Raw genomic sequence first — 14,103 nt, forward strand, 5'->3', positions numbered from 1 at the left:
CATTCGACAAAGTGGGGCCATTGGCAGTGGCTGAGTAACTTGGCTCTGCAAATTGTGAAATCTTCATTTGATTTTGACAATTAAGTTGATATTTCCTGTCTGGAGGAAAGCTGGGTGCCGAGTAATGAAACTTGGAATGAATTACCCCGTTTTGTAAAGTAATTGAAACAATCAGGAAAACACAAGCGTTGGCAAAGCAACTTGGATAGATGTTCTGGCGAGGCAAAAATCAACATCCAGACTGATTTTGATAAAGATTGAGACGATTACCAGAACTCGGACAGTTGGCAGCTGGAGTAGGTCAAGTAAACAACTCCAAGATTGAAACAAAGCCTCCCATTTCTCAAGGATGAGGCTGTGTGAAATGAAAATTATTTCATACAATATGTTCCTAGTCAGTTTTGAATGAAGAGGGGACAGATCAAAGGTTCCTGTTATAAATAAAATTTGATGGTAAGTTGGTGCCTGTGTGTACACTATGGCGCAATATGTATCTGTTCAAAAGATACTGTAGAGTGAATGTTTAGACTGTTCTATATATTTAAAGTCATGATTTAATAGGTAGTCATGTATCTGCTGCCGTAAGAAATACCTACCAGCTTCCAGTAATTCTCCTGCCAAGAAGCTGAATGGAACTAATCCATTCCCACAGGCATCTTTGAACTGGGGTCATAAGGGGGAAAAAAAAGAGAATGAAGACAAATATTTGTTCTGTCGTACTGTTTGGCTGATGAGGTACACCGTGGAGTCCAATTTACTTTATTGATGTTTGTCTCTCTGTTAATCAATACAGTTTTGGTTTTTTATATCTGTGTAATATGAAGTACAAGTTTAGAATAATAGAAACATTAGCGAACAATCACCTAAACACATAAAACATTATCAAATACTGTGCAAATATTCTGTAACCTTCTCTGAGATCTTTAAGGCTTCCATGCTCCCAGAACTATTTATGGCCAATTAAATTTATTTTTGTAGATATTTTCCTAATTAAATGTATCAGAGTTGTTATTGTACACCTCTGGAGTAGGTGGGACTTGAATACAGATCTCCTGGCTCAGAGGTAGGAGCATTACCACTGTACCTTAAGACATTGGAACATTGAAAATAGTTGCAGGAGTAGGCCATTCAGCCCTTCCAACCCACCAACCCAACCTCCACTCCCGGCACCTTCCCTTGCAACCGCAGGAGGTGCAACACTTGCGCCCACACCTCCCCCCTCACTTCTCTCCAAGGCCCCAAAGGAAACTTCCATATCCGCCACAGATTCACCTGCACCTCCACCCACATTATCTACTGCATCCGCTGCAGCCGGTGTGGCCTCCTCTATATTGGGGAGACAGGCCGCCTACTTGCGGAGCGATTCAGAGAGCACCTCTGGGCCACCCGGACGAACCAACCCAATCACCCTGTAGCACAGCATTTCAACTCCCCCTCCCACTCCACCGAGGATATGCAGGTCATTGGACTCATCCACCGCCAAACCACAACAACGCGACGGTCGGAGGAGGAGCGTCTTATCTTCCGACTGGGAACCCTCCAACCACAGGGGATGAACTTGGACTTCACCAGTTTCTTCATCCCCCCTCCCCCCACCTTGTCTCAGCCGAATCCCTCCAGCCCGGCACCACCTTCCTGACCTGCAGTCTTCTTCTTGACCTTTCCGCCTCCACCCTACTCCGACCTATCACCCTCACCTTGACCTCTTTCCACCTATCACATTTCCAACGCCCCTCCTCCAAGTCCCTCCTCCCTACCTTTTATCTTCTCCTGCTGAACACTCTCTGCTCATTCCTGAAGAAGGGCATGTGCCCGAAACATCGAATCTTCTGTTCCCTAGATGCTGCCTGACCTGCTGTGCTGTTCCAGCAATAAAGTTTCAGCATTCAGCCCTTCAGCCCTTCGAGCCTGCACCACCATTCAATATGATCATGGCTGATCATGCAATCTCAGAGTCCCACTCCCACTCTCTCCCCATACCCCTTGATCCCTTCAGCTGCAAGGGTCATGTCCAGCTCCCACTTGAATCCAATTAATGAACTGGGCCCAACAGCTTCCTGTGGGAGAGAATTCCACAGCTTCTCAACCCTCTGAGGGAAGAAGTTCTTTCTCATCTCAGTCCTGAATGTCTTACCCATTAGTCTCAGACTGTGAGATAGTAATTTGACCATTGATTAAAGCTAACTAAATGTGACAGCCAATTTGGAATCAAGGAAATGCCACAAACAGTGATGTGAATGGCCGGTTAGTCTGTTTCTAGTGGTGCTGAGGACTGAATGTTGTCCAGGACAGCAGAGGAACTCACCAGGACCTCTCCGAATATAGAGCCATGAAATCTTTTTTTTGTGGTGGTTTGGGTTTCCATATTACCTCATGTTTGAATATGGCAAACCTCAATACTCCCCCCACCCTGTTCCCAGAGCAGGAATAGCAACTGCATCTGATTCCACAGTCAGTAGAAGATCTTAAGTTTCAATTAAACAAGGAAATTTACAGCTCATTTAATGTTCAGAAGCTAGAAGTTTACAATGCTTCACGGTTCCTAAGAGCTTTTCTGTACAAGTAAACTGACCCATGTAATCCATCTGCTTTATTACAATTACCTTCACAATAGCACACCATTAATTACCTAGTATTCACAGCACAGGAACAGGCTAATCAGCCCCTCTGGGAGACAATGAGGACTGCAGATGCTGGTGATCAGAGTCAAGAGTGTGGTGCTGGAAAAGCACAGCAGGTCAGGCAGCATCCGAGGAGTAGGAGAATTGACCTTTCAGGCAAAAGCCCTTCATCAGGAAAGGTTGAACAGTTCATCAACTTCACCAACACATTCCACCCCGACCTTACGTTCACCTGGACCATCTCAGACGCCTCCCTCTCCTTCCTGGACATCTCTGTCTCCATCAATGGTGACTGAAAACATAACTTCACCCCCCTCCGCTCCCGGATCAACGCATTCAACGCGCGCTGTGACATTGAACACTTCTTCCACTGCCTCAGCTTCCGGGCTTACTTTTTCCACCAAGACTCCCGCCCATTTTCCGAGAACCCCTTTGCCCACCTCCAACACACCCATCCACCTGGACACCCTGTGCTGATCGGTTACACGCCCTCGATCTCTTTATTTCCAACAGTTGCTGGGACATTGACTGCCTCAACCTGTCCAGCCCCCTCACCAACTCCAACCTCTCACTCTCACAAAGCGCAGCCCTCCACTCCCTCTGCTCCAACCTCGACGTCACCATCAAACTGTGAACAGTAGGTGCACAGTGGTAATTTGGCACACTGATATCTACACCGCTGAAGCCAGATGCCAACTCAAATGCACCTCCTCCTATTGTCCCCTCGACCACGACCTCAACCCCCCCATCACCAAACCATCATCTCTCAAACCGTACACATCCTCATCACCTCAGGGCATCTCCCACCCACAGCTTCCAAGCTCATAGTTCAGGAACGCCGCACCACCCGATTCTACCTCCTACCCAAGATCCACAATCCTGACTACCCCGGCTGACCCATTGTTTTGACCTGCTCCTGCCCCACCAAACTCATCTCCACCTACCTTGATACTATGGTATCCCCCCCCCCCCGCGCCCTGGTCCAGGAACTCCCCACATACATTCGGGACACCACCCACACCCTCCACCTCCTCCAAGACTTTCGTTTTCCTGGTCCCCAAATGCCTCACCTATATCATGGACATTCAGTCCCTCCACACCTCTATTTGCCATATGAGGGCCTCCAAGCCCTTCGTTTCTTCCTCTCCCAACATCTCCACCAGTACCCTTCCACTGACACTCTCATTCGTTTTGCTGAACTTGTCCTCACCCTCAATAATTTCTCCCTTGAATCCTCCCACTTCCTCCAGACAAAAGGGAGTACCATGGGCATCAGCATGGGCCCCAGCTTATGCCTAACTCTTTTTTGGTTATGTGGAACAATCCATTTTCCGTACCCCATTCCCCACCTCTTCCTCCGCTACATTGATGACTGTATCGGGACCACCTCATGCTCCCACGAGGAGGTTGAACAGTTCATCAACTTCACCAACACATTCCATCCTGATCTTAAGTTCACCTGGACCCCCTCAGACACCTGCCTCCCCTTCCTGGACCTCTCCATATTCAGCCCATCTGGTCTATACTGGTTCATGCTTCATATGAGCCTCCTCCCACTCCGATACATCTCCGCATATTAAATTATCCTTTTTTAAAAACCTTTCTCCATCATTTCTTAACTAGTCTCCCTTTGAACATGTTTTTTTTTCCTGAACTACAGCAGTGGGTTCCACATTCTGACCATTGTCCGATAAGGAGAATCTCCAAAATTTCTCAATGTCCCCACTTCCAGTCTCATTCACAAATGGAAATTGCGATGATGAGGATTTTCTTCAGCCAGAGGGTAGTGAATCTGTTGAACTCATTGTTGCATAAAGGCTGTGGAGGGCAAGTCATTGAGTGTCTTTAAGACAGAGATAGATAGTTTCTTGTTTAGTAAGGAGAGCAAGAGTTACAGGGAGAAGGTCAGAGAGCGGATTGAGAAATGCATCAGTTGTGATCAAGTCTGGTGGAGCAGGCTTGATGGGCCATATGGTCTAATTCTGTGTCTGTACCTTATGATCTTATGAAAGCATTTCCCTTCAACTGTCCTGTCAAATCCTTTCATGATATTCAAGATCCCTCTCAGGTCAAACTTTGCTCTTTTCTTTTTGAAAGAGAAGAGTCACAGCCAGTTTGTGATGGACGTACCTTTCACAGTCTGGTATCATTCTAGTGAAGCCTTTTTTGTTACACCTTCGTCAGCATCTCCACATTCTCCTTTTCTATGCAATGTGGAGACTGAACTGTTCACTTTGTAAGAACTGGATCTTTAAAGGAGGTAGATATTGAAATCAGAGCTACACTGCTCCCTCTGTGTCAGTTCCTTGCCACATTCCCATCTCTGGACTGTTCTGAATTTGGTGGGGTGGGGAGGTGTGGTTTGTGACTCAGAATCAGTTCCATTGTCAGTTGGCAATCATTAGGCAGCTACTTTGGGGTCTTTCAGCCTCACTAAGGGATCTATTAAGGCCCCATTCCTGAGGCAGCTGAGCTTTCTAGTTGGCAATGCGTGCAGTTTACATGGTAATGGGCACAGGACAAGAAGACAAGGTGCAGGATGGTTCAAGCAAGTGTGAAATTCGGACTTAGCCAAGCTCAGTTTCATTTCAGTATCAGAGACCAAGAATTAAGGTTTTCCTTTAGTTTGTTACAATGGTGTTAATTTTATTCTGTATCTGTTGGCAAGTTAGAATTACAGCACCTCTACAATGTGGAAAGGGGCCATTTGTCCCATTAAGTCTGCACTGACCCTCTGAAGAGCATCCCACCCAGACCTAGGCCCTGCCCTGTCCACATAAACCCACATTTCCCATGGCTAATCCATTTAACCTGCACATCCCTGAACACTATGGGCATTTTAGCCTGGCCAACCAACCTAACTTGTACATCTTTGGACCCGGAGCACCCAGAGACAACCCACACAGACACGGGGAGAGTGTGCAAACTCCACACAGACAGTCACCCGAGGCTGGAAGTTGTAGGGAGTTTTCCTAATTGTTGTGGACCAATTAACTCTGGCCTATGCGCGGTATCTTAGATAATCAGCTATATTTCAGAAATAAAAAGAAGACTTGCTGATGTATCTCTTCCTCAGTCCAGAGACACTGAGAGACTGAACAATCTCAAACGATGCAACCATGACCCTTCCAGATTAGTCTTGCACAATCCCTATATGATATATTTCTTCATAAAGCTCTGGGTGAGTTTAGAGGCAACCTTCTAAAGAATATCAGCTCAGAAATTTGAATACACGGTCGTTAAATTACATCTTAAAATAAACCAGAAGGAGTGGGGTGAGGAGAGTGCAGCTCAAGCAGATGTGTCCTTGCAGTAGACTTGGCCTGCTTTCTGGAGACAAATGTGTAACAAGTGACCTTCCAGAGGAAGTGGGAGATGATATGACTGGAAACACCATTCAGCAATATCTCATCTCCCTCTTGATCCTCTAGGATGAACTGTTATTTCAACTGATCTCTCCTGTCTCTGTGTCCAAGATGCTTCACATTCCACTTACACAGCCCTTGTTGGTCAAATTGAATCTTATTGATTTGCATGTTGCCTCAAGACTTTTAATGTGTTATTTTATTTCTAAACGTGATGTTTCTTCATTGAAGTTCTTCATATTCCTTGCTTGTTATTTCGTTATAATCCTCTGGCCACACATGATTTATATTTTATGAGTTTCATTATAGAACCACTTTCTTGTTGGGCTGATGCATTCAATTTATTTAGTTTCAACATAAAGGAGAAGTAGAAAAAAAAGCTGTTGGAAACAGTTGTTAAACTGTAGAGCTAAAGCTTATGTATAATTTATTATATTCAATGTAAACCCCTTATAACTGACATACAGTCAGCACATCAACGACATCGGTCCTTCTATATGATTTGAAACACTGATTATGGTGAGAGGCAAAGATGGAATATTTTTAGGGATACATAGTGAGCCAAGTCAAGAGCATACTACTCCACCATGCTGTGTTAGCTCAACATGATTGCGATTGTGCAATTGATGGTTTGCAACTACAAAGCTGAGAAAAACATTTTCTTTTTACTTAAAGCATTTCAATCTTACCCATGAAGGTTCAAGCCAATCCACATCAACAACCTCTTCTGAAAATTCTGACAAAAACCGTCAGAGCATTTCAATCAAGCCACAACATTTTATTTTTGAATGTTGTTGACTGTTTGCAATCCAAACAAAATAACTCACTGACATTCTGAAAAAAAAACCCCTCAGTTCAGTGGGGGCTATCTCCCAGTGTTAGCAGATCCGTTTAAAATAATTCTATATCAACATCTTGTCAAAAATGGATCAGCCCTTCCCTGGAGTATATACTTGTTTCATTGAAATTGTTTACTGAAAAGTAGGGACAATAGCATTAACATCTTCAGTGAAGAGGTAATGAGGATATTGATTATTGGCCAGGATGACAATATGATCAGCATTTCATAGGAATAAGCTACATGCTGCAACAGAACATTATGTGGAAAAGTGTTCAAATGATTGGATCTTTCAGTTTAATAGTTGGAACGACTCCATACTGAATTTGATTTTCTACTCTTCCAGATGCTGCCTAGATCACTTTGGATCCTTGGTCTTGTGATCAGGCTGGTGGTTAAACAAATAGAACAAAATTGGAGATAATAGGAAGAGCAAAACATTTTGAAGATTTTAAAAAAAATTTCAACACATTAGTTTGCAAGTACCAACGTCATTCAATTCATTGTTTCATTGCAGGATCTAGGCTTGTGTAATATGGATGCTCAGTCTGTGTGCAACTAACAATGAGTAATTGGCTGTGAAGTACTTTTGCACTTTCCAAGTATAAGGTCAGACAATATCTAAATGCAAGTATTCACTTGCCTAGGCTGAATCTATACTACCTCTTATGCATCCAAGATAGAAAGGTTCTGAGTGAGAAGGCATGTGCCAGTGGCAGTGCATCTCCTTGTCCAAAACTGACTCCCAGGAGTATTAAAACCCATGTGTTAATACAGTGTCCAACCGATTGAGTACTCAATGCAGTATATCACTAGCCCATTGTGCAACTATATTTTAAAGATATTCACTTGCTTTTCAATATTCGGAGCATAGGAAAAGATGTAGGCCATTTAGCATCTGAGTTTTTCATGAGATGATGGCTGTTCTGGGACATACATCATTTACCCGTCTTCGTACATATTTCTTTTAACATATTTGGATAACAGGAATTAATCAGTTTCAGTTCTGATATTTGAAATGATGTGGAGGTGCTGATGTATGTCTACGGTGGACAAAGTCAGAAGTCACATGACACCAAGTTATAGTTCAACAGGTTCATTTGAAATCACAAGCTTTTTGAGTGCTGCTCCTTCATCGGGTGAAACTAGAACCTGGATTCATGATTTGAAAAGACCAAGATGAGAAAAGAAAGGAACAGAAGTAAATCATTGAGAGCTAATAATTATTTTGGACAGATTCTGGGAGTTTGGATGTCTGCTTAAAGGACAATGTGAAATATACCTATGAAATGTATTTTTCATTTATCAGTTAAGAAAATGTTTTGTTCTGTTGTTTAAAGTACATTAAAAGCTACTTACAAGAATACTGTTTAGGCAAGAGTGTTTTTAGCCTATTCTTACAGTTGTCATGATAATTGATCATAGCTTTCATCTTTTAAGCAACACTCAAGAAGTTTGTTGCCATCAAGACCAAACAGCCTGTTTGTTTGACACCACATTCACCACAAGATGCAGTGCAGGATTTCACCAAGTCTCCTTGGGCAGCGCCTTCCAAATTCATGACCAATTCTATCCAGAAGGACAAGGGCAGTAGCTACATGGGAACAACATTATCATCTGCAAGTTCCCTCCAAGCCACACACCATCCTGACATGAAAATATATCATCATTCCTTCAGTGTTGCTGAGTTTAGGAACTCCTTCCCCAGTGGTATTGTGGTGTACATACCCCAAATTGATTGCAGCAATTCAAGAAGGCAGCTCATCACCATCTTCTCAAGGGCAACTTGGTCCTGCCATTAACACTGCATCCCTTGAGTGAATATACAGTTGTTCTGTTGACTTGAGAAGACAATACAAGCAAGAGATGGAAGAGAATGCAATTGAGTGACTGTCTGGAAAATTCCAGTTTGGATTACGTCCAGTCTTGAAGTTTGTCACACCTGGAAGAGTGACAAAGAATTTCAAAGAGGCACATTTAAGGAAGAGATAAGATGCAAAAACCTGAATTATTTCCTGCAAGTTCCATCCCCAAACTGTGGATATGATAATAGATAATAGACAATAGGTGCAGGAGTAGGCCATTCTGCCCTTCGAGTCTGCACCACCATTCAATATGATCATGGCTGATCATCCTTAATCAGTATCCTGTTCCTGCCTTATCTCCATAACCCTTGATTCCACTATCCTTGAGAGCTCTATCCAACACTTTCTTAAATGAATCCAGAGACTGGGTCTCCACTGCCCTCTGGGGCAGAGCATTCCACACAGCCACCACTCTCTGGGTGAAGAAGTTTCTCCTCATCTCTGTCCTAAATGGTCTACCCCGTATTTTTAAGCTGTGTCCTCTGGTTCGGCACTCACCCATCAGCAGAAACATGTTTCCTGCCTCCAGAGTGTTCAATCCTTTAATAATCTTATATGTCTCAATCAGATCCCCTCTCAGTCTTCTAAACTCAAGGGTATACAAGCCCAGTTTCTCCAGTCTTTCAGCATAAGGTAGTCCTGCCATTCCAGGAATTGACCTCGTGAACCTATGCTGCACTCCCTCAATATCCAGAATGTCTTTCCTCAAATTTGGAGACCAGAACTGCACACAATACTCCAGGTGTGGTCTCACCAGGGCCCTGTACAGCTGCAGAAGAACCTCTTTCCTTCTTTACTCAATCCCTCTTGTTATGAAGGCCAGCATGCTATTAGCCTTCTTCACTACCTGCTGTACCTGCATGCTTACCTTCATTGACTGGTGTACAAGAACACCCAGATCTCTTTGTACCCGCCCTTTACCTAAATTGATTCCATTTAGATAGTAATCTGGCTTCCTGTTCTTGCCACCAAAGTGGATAACCATACATTTATCCACATTAAACTGCATCTGCCATGCATCTGACCACTTATCTAACCTGTAATCTCCTAACATCCTCCTCATATTTCACCCTCCCACCCAGCTTAGTATCATCAGCAAATTTGCTAATGTTATTACTAATACCATCTTCTATATCATAAATATATATTGTGAAAAGCTGCAGTCCCAGCACTGATCCCTGCAGTACCCCACTGATCACTGCCTGCCATTCCGAAATGGAGCCGTTTATCACTACTCTTTGTTTCCTGTCAGCCAACCAACTTTCAATCCAATCTAGTACTTTGCCCCCAATACCATGCGCCCTAATTTTGCTCACTAACCTCCTATGTCGGACTTTATCAAAAGCTTTCTGAAAGTCCAGGTACACTACATCTACTGGATCTCCCTCATCCATCTTCAGAGTTACATTCTTAAAAAATTTCAAAAGATTAGTCAAGCATGATTTCCCCTTCATAAATCCATGCTAACTCTTACCTATCCTATTACTACTATCCAGATGTGTCACAATTTCATCCTTTATAATAGACTCCAGCATCTTTCCCACCACTGAGGTCAGACTAACTGGTCTATAATTTCCTGATTTCTCTCTCCCACCTTTCTTAAAAAGTGCTACAACATTAGCCACCCTCCAATCCACAGGAACTGATCCCGAATCTATCGAACTCTGGAAAATAATCACCAACGCATTAACGATTTCTCGAGCCACCTCCTTCAGTACCCTGGGATGTATTCCATCATGCCCCGGGGACTTATCAACCTTCAGACCTAACAGTCTCTCCAACACCAATTCCTGGCAAATATAAATTCCCTTCAGTTCAGGCCCTTCAGCCACTGTTACCTCAGGGAGATTGCTTGTGTCTTCCTCAGTGAACACAGATCTGAAGTACCAATTCAATTCTTCTGCCATTTCTTTGTTCCCCGTAATATATTCCCCTGTTTCTGTCTTCAAGGGCCCAATTTTAGTCTTAACCATTTTTTGCCTTTCACATACTTAAAAAAGCTCTTACTATCCTCCTTTATATTTTTGGCCAGTTTACCTCATTTTTTCTCTTCATATTTCCTTCTTAGTAATCCTCTGTTGTTCTTTAAAAGCTTCCCAGTCCTTCGTATTCCCACTTATCTTTGCTATGTTATACTTTTTCTCTTTTAACTTTATATGTTTCTTAACTTCCCTCATCATCCACGGCCACCCATGCCTCCTCCTAGGATCTTTCTTCCTTTTCGGAATGAACTGATCCTGCATCTTCTGCATTATACACAGAAATATCTGCCACTGTTCCTCCACTGTCATCCCTGCTAAGGTATTGCACCATTGAACTTTGGCCAGCCCATCCCTCATAGCTCCATAGTTCCCTTTATTCAACAGAAATATTGTCACTTCCGATTGTACCCTCTCCCTCTCAAATTGCAGATTGAAGCTTATTATATTATGGTGTGATTGTAATGTGTGAAAGCAGACTGAGCGAAAGACATGTCTGTGCTCCGCCCTGCTAGGAATACACGAGAGAAAGTTTAAAAAAAAACCAATGGCCCCCTCTGCTGTGTGTGAGCTAGTCTGGTGTTCTCATGCCAGTGGGATAGTGTATGCTGTGAAGGTCACTTTTGATGTACATTAACTGCCTTGTTGTAACTCGGTAAATGTAACATGGAATCTTGCCTTGACATCCTTTTAGCTATTCGCTGAAAGTTTGAGTTTGGTTTGAAATGCTATCAGTCTCTAAGGAGTTTGCAGCAATTTATAATTGATCAAAAAAAATTGACCTTTGTGAAAGAGAGTTCCAAATTTATAATTAAGTTTGTTTCCTAACTTCTGCTGAAAGGTCTGACTTTATTCTTGAGACTGGGAGAGAATTGGAGTTCCCATGCGCAGGGTCTGTTTGAGTAAGGGTCAGCCCATTTGCCATAAAGTACAGGTTGTGGAGGTGCCAGTGTTAGACTGGGGTGGACAAGGTCAGAAGTCACATGACACTAGGTTATAGTCCAACAGGTTTATTTGAAATCACAAGCTTCCTGACAAAGGAGCTATGATCTGAACGCTTGTGATTTCAATTAAGTCTGTTCAATTATAATGTGGTGTTATGTGACTTCGGACATAAAGTACAAGATACCTATGTCGCTAACCTCACTGTACCAACACTGCACAAAAGGTACCTGAATGGGTATATGAATAGGAAGGGTTTGAAGGGATATGGGCCGGGTGCTGGCAGGTGGGACTAGATTGGGTTGGGATATCTGGTCGGCATGGACAGGTTGGACCGATGGGTCTGTTTCCGTGCTGTACATCTCTATGACTCTATGACACATAGCCAGTTTCCTCAGTCACAGCTAAGAACTGTAGGCTGCACTCCATAGACTGCTATTTGGCTGGCAGCCTACAATTCTTATATATCAATGTGTCATTCAAACAGAGCAACTCTTGTCACAATACAGTGAGACAGAAAGCCCACTTCACTGGTGAAGTCAGCATAGCAAGAACATCAACCAACTCTATTTCTCCTCCGGTTTGTTCTAAAATCTGCCAAAAATTTGTCATAATAGACTTCTATTAGCAGCCAATAAATATAAAAAAGATTGTCAAATAAATAAACTATTGCTCCTATAATTTTAAACAAATCCTCACTTCTGTTATGCAATATTAAAAATATTTCATTTTTGAAAAAGCCTTTCTAGTTTTATTCTTACACAGACAGAATTATAAACTTATCCTCTTTCTCTCTCTCTCTCTTCTGTTTTAAAATGTTGGAATAAGTCTAAATAAATACAGTAGGGAAAGATTTACTGTGTGATATGAAAATTATTTTCACTCTCAAGAGATATGCCTTGTGAGGAAAAGTACAAGTTAACCTGACAAGCTATTGTTCGTTATTCTGCTTATTGTGTATTTAATGCCCTTCAAACTGATTTATGGTTCATTTTGATTGATTTCAATGCTAGTTTTTCAATGGGGCATAAATTTTGATAAGGAGGAATATATCTGTAGTGGAGATATTTTCCATTTCATGTACTAAACATCTGTATAAAATGCTCACAATTTAAGAAAAGCACAAGTTAGATATATGACAAGGACTTTATGTTTTGCCTTTCTGCATCAACAGAACCCAATTCTAAACACCCAAGAGTCCAATCTCAGCCGTCCTGGCTATTTCTGCTTGTAAATGGGACCAGATCAGTTTAGGATATCTGGTTGGCATGGATGGGTTGGACCAAAGGGTTGTTTCCATGCTGTGTAACTCTATGAGTCAATTTTAGTGTGGACCATGCTCAGGACGGGATATGAGCAGGAAGGAAAATTAAACATTTAATGTCAGGTTAAAGCTATTTTTACATCTGAGTCTCATTGAAATAAGATAACTCTTTTTCCGATTGACTTTGCAAATGGCAGCAGGTCTGTCAGATCGGAATAGTAATTTGACCGGAAGCCTGAGGGTGCGTGAGGCTCAAGGGAAGGGTCATCAGTGTGTGAAATTAATACTGAGGAGAGAATTTGGCAGTGGACATTGGTGCATGGACAACAAAGGAAGACCTAGTATGAAGAAGCTCAAAGATTCCTTAAGAGGCCAAGAGAAGCACTCCCACTCTTCCATAGAATTCCACAGAAAAATAAACCACTACCTCATGCTGCTTTTCACTAAACCTTTGTCTCCCGCCTGAGTACTATTAATGGATATTTATATATTTGGGTGTCCTAAATAAAACTGGTGCAGTGGCACCAATAGCATCCCCCCACCTTGTCTCAGCCGAATCCCTCCAGCCCGGCACCGCCTTCCTGACCTGCAGTCTTCTTCTTGACCTCTCCGCCTCCACCCTACTCCGACCTATCACCTTCACCTTGACCTCTTTCCACCTATCACATTTCCAACGCCCCTCCTCCAAGTCCCTCCTCCCTACCTTTTATCTTCTCCTGCTGAACACTCTCTGCTCATTCCTGAAGAAGGGCATGTGCCCGAAACGTCGAATCTTCTGTTCCCTAGATGCTGCCTGACCTGCTGTGCTGTTCCAGCAATAAAGTTTCAGCACCAATAGCATCATCAAGCTGTGAATTGTGACTGTCACTTTCACAGTTGGTCATCACCAGCCTGGTCTAGGGTTGAATTTGAATGTGAATTTGAATGATTTATTGCCACTTGCATTTTACAGTGAATAATACAGTAAAATACAGTGTCACCACAATCCAGCTCCATTTTGACTAGGGTAAGAATGAAAAGAATAAAAAGATAAAACTGGAAGAAAGCATGGTAGTGGAGAAGAGCTTGAAGGAATTTTAATCACAGCCATCTTAACCACGCTCTGCCCAGATTGCAAATCCACTATTGAGTATCAGTTCTGCATCAAATGCTAATGTAATCTGCCAGTAAGACCTATCTAAGCAGGTAGCAGAACACTAACGTCACACTGTAGAATTTGGAACAGACAC

The 14,103-nt window shown here is 42.7% G+C and overlaps 1 long non-coding RNA gene across 1 annotated transcript in view; it reads left to right on the forward strand.

The window, feature by feature from the left end:
- Positions 1 to 323: 323 nt before the first annotated feature.
- Positions 324 to 14,103, forward strand: part of LOC148137450 (uncharacterized) — a 29,856-nt gene continuing 16,076 nt past the window's right edge. Inside the window, exon 1 of the long non-coding RNA XR_015754297.1 lies at positions 324 to 453. This is a non-coding gene — a long non-coding RNA (uncharacterized LOC148137450). The remainder of the gene's footprint in view (positions 454 to 14,103) is intronic.

Source organism: Chiloscyllium plagiosum, unplaced genomic scaffold (assembly GCF_037043375.1).
Source record: "Chiloscyllium plagiosum isolate Xiang-an unplaced genomic scaffold, Cpla_swu_hap1 HiC_scaffold_43, whole genome shotgun sequence".
Lineage (NCBI taxonomy): Eukaryota > Metazoa > Chordata > Chondrichthyes > Orectolobiformes > Hemiscylliidae > Chiloscyllium > Chiloscyllium plagiosum.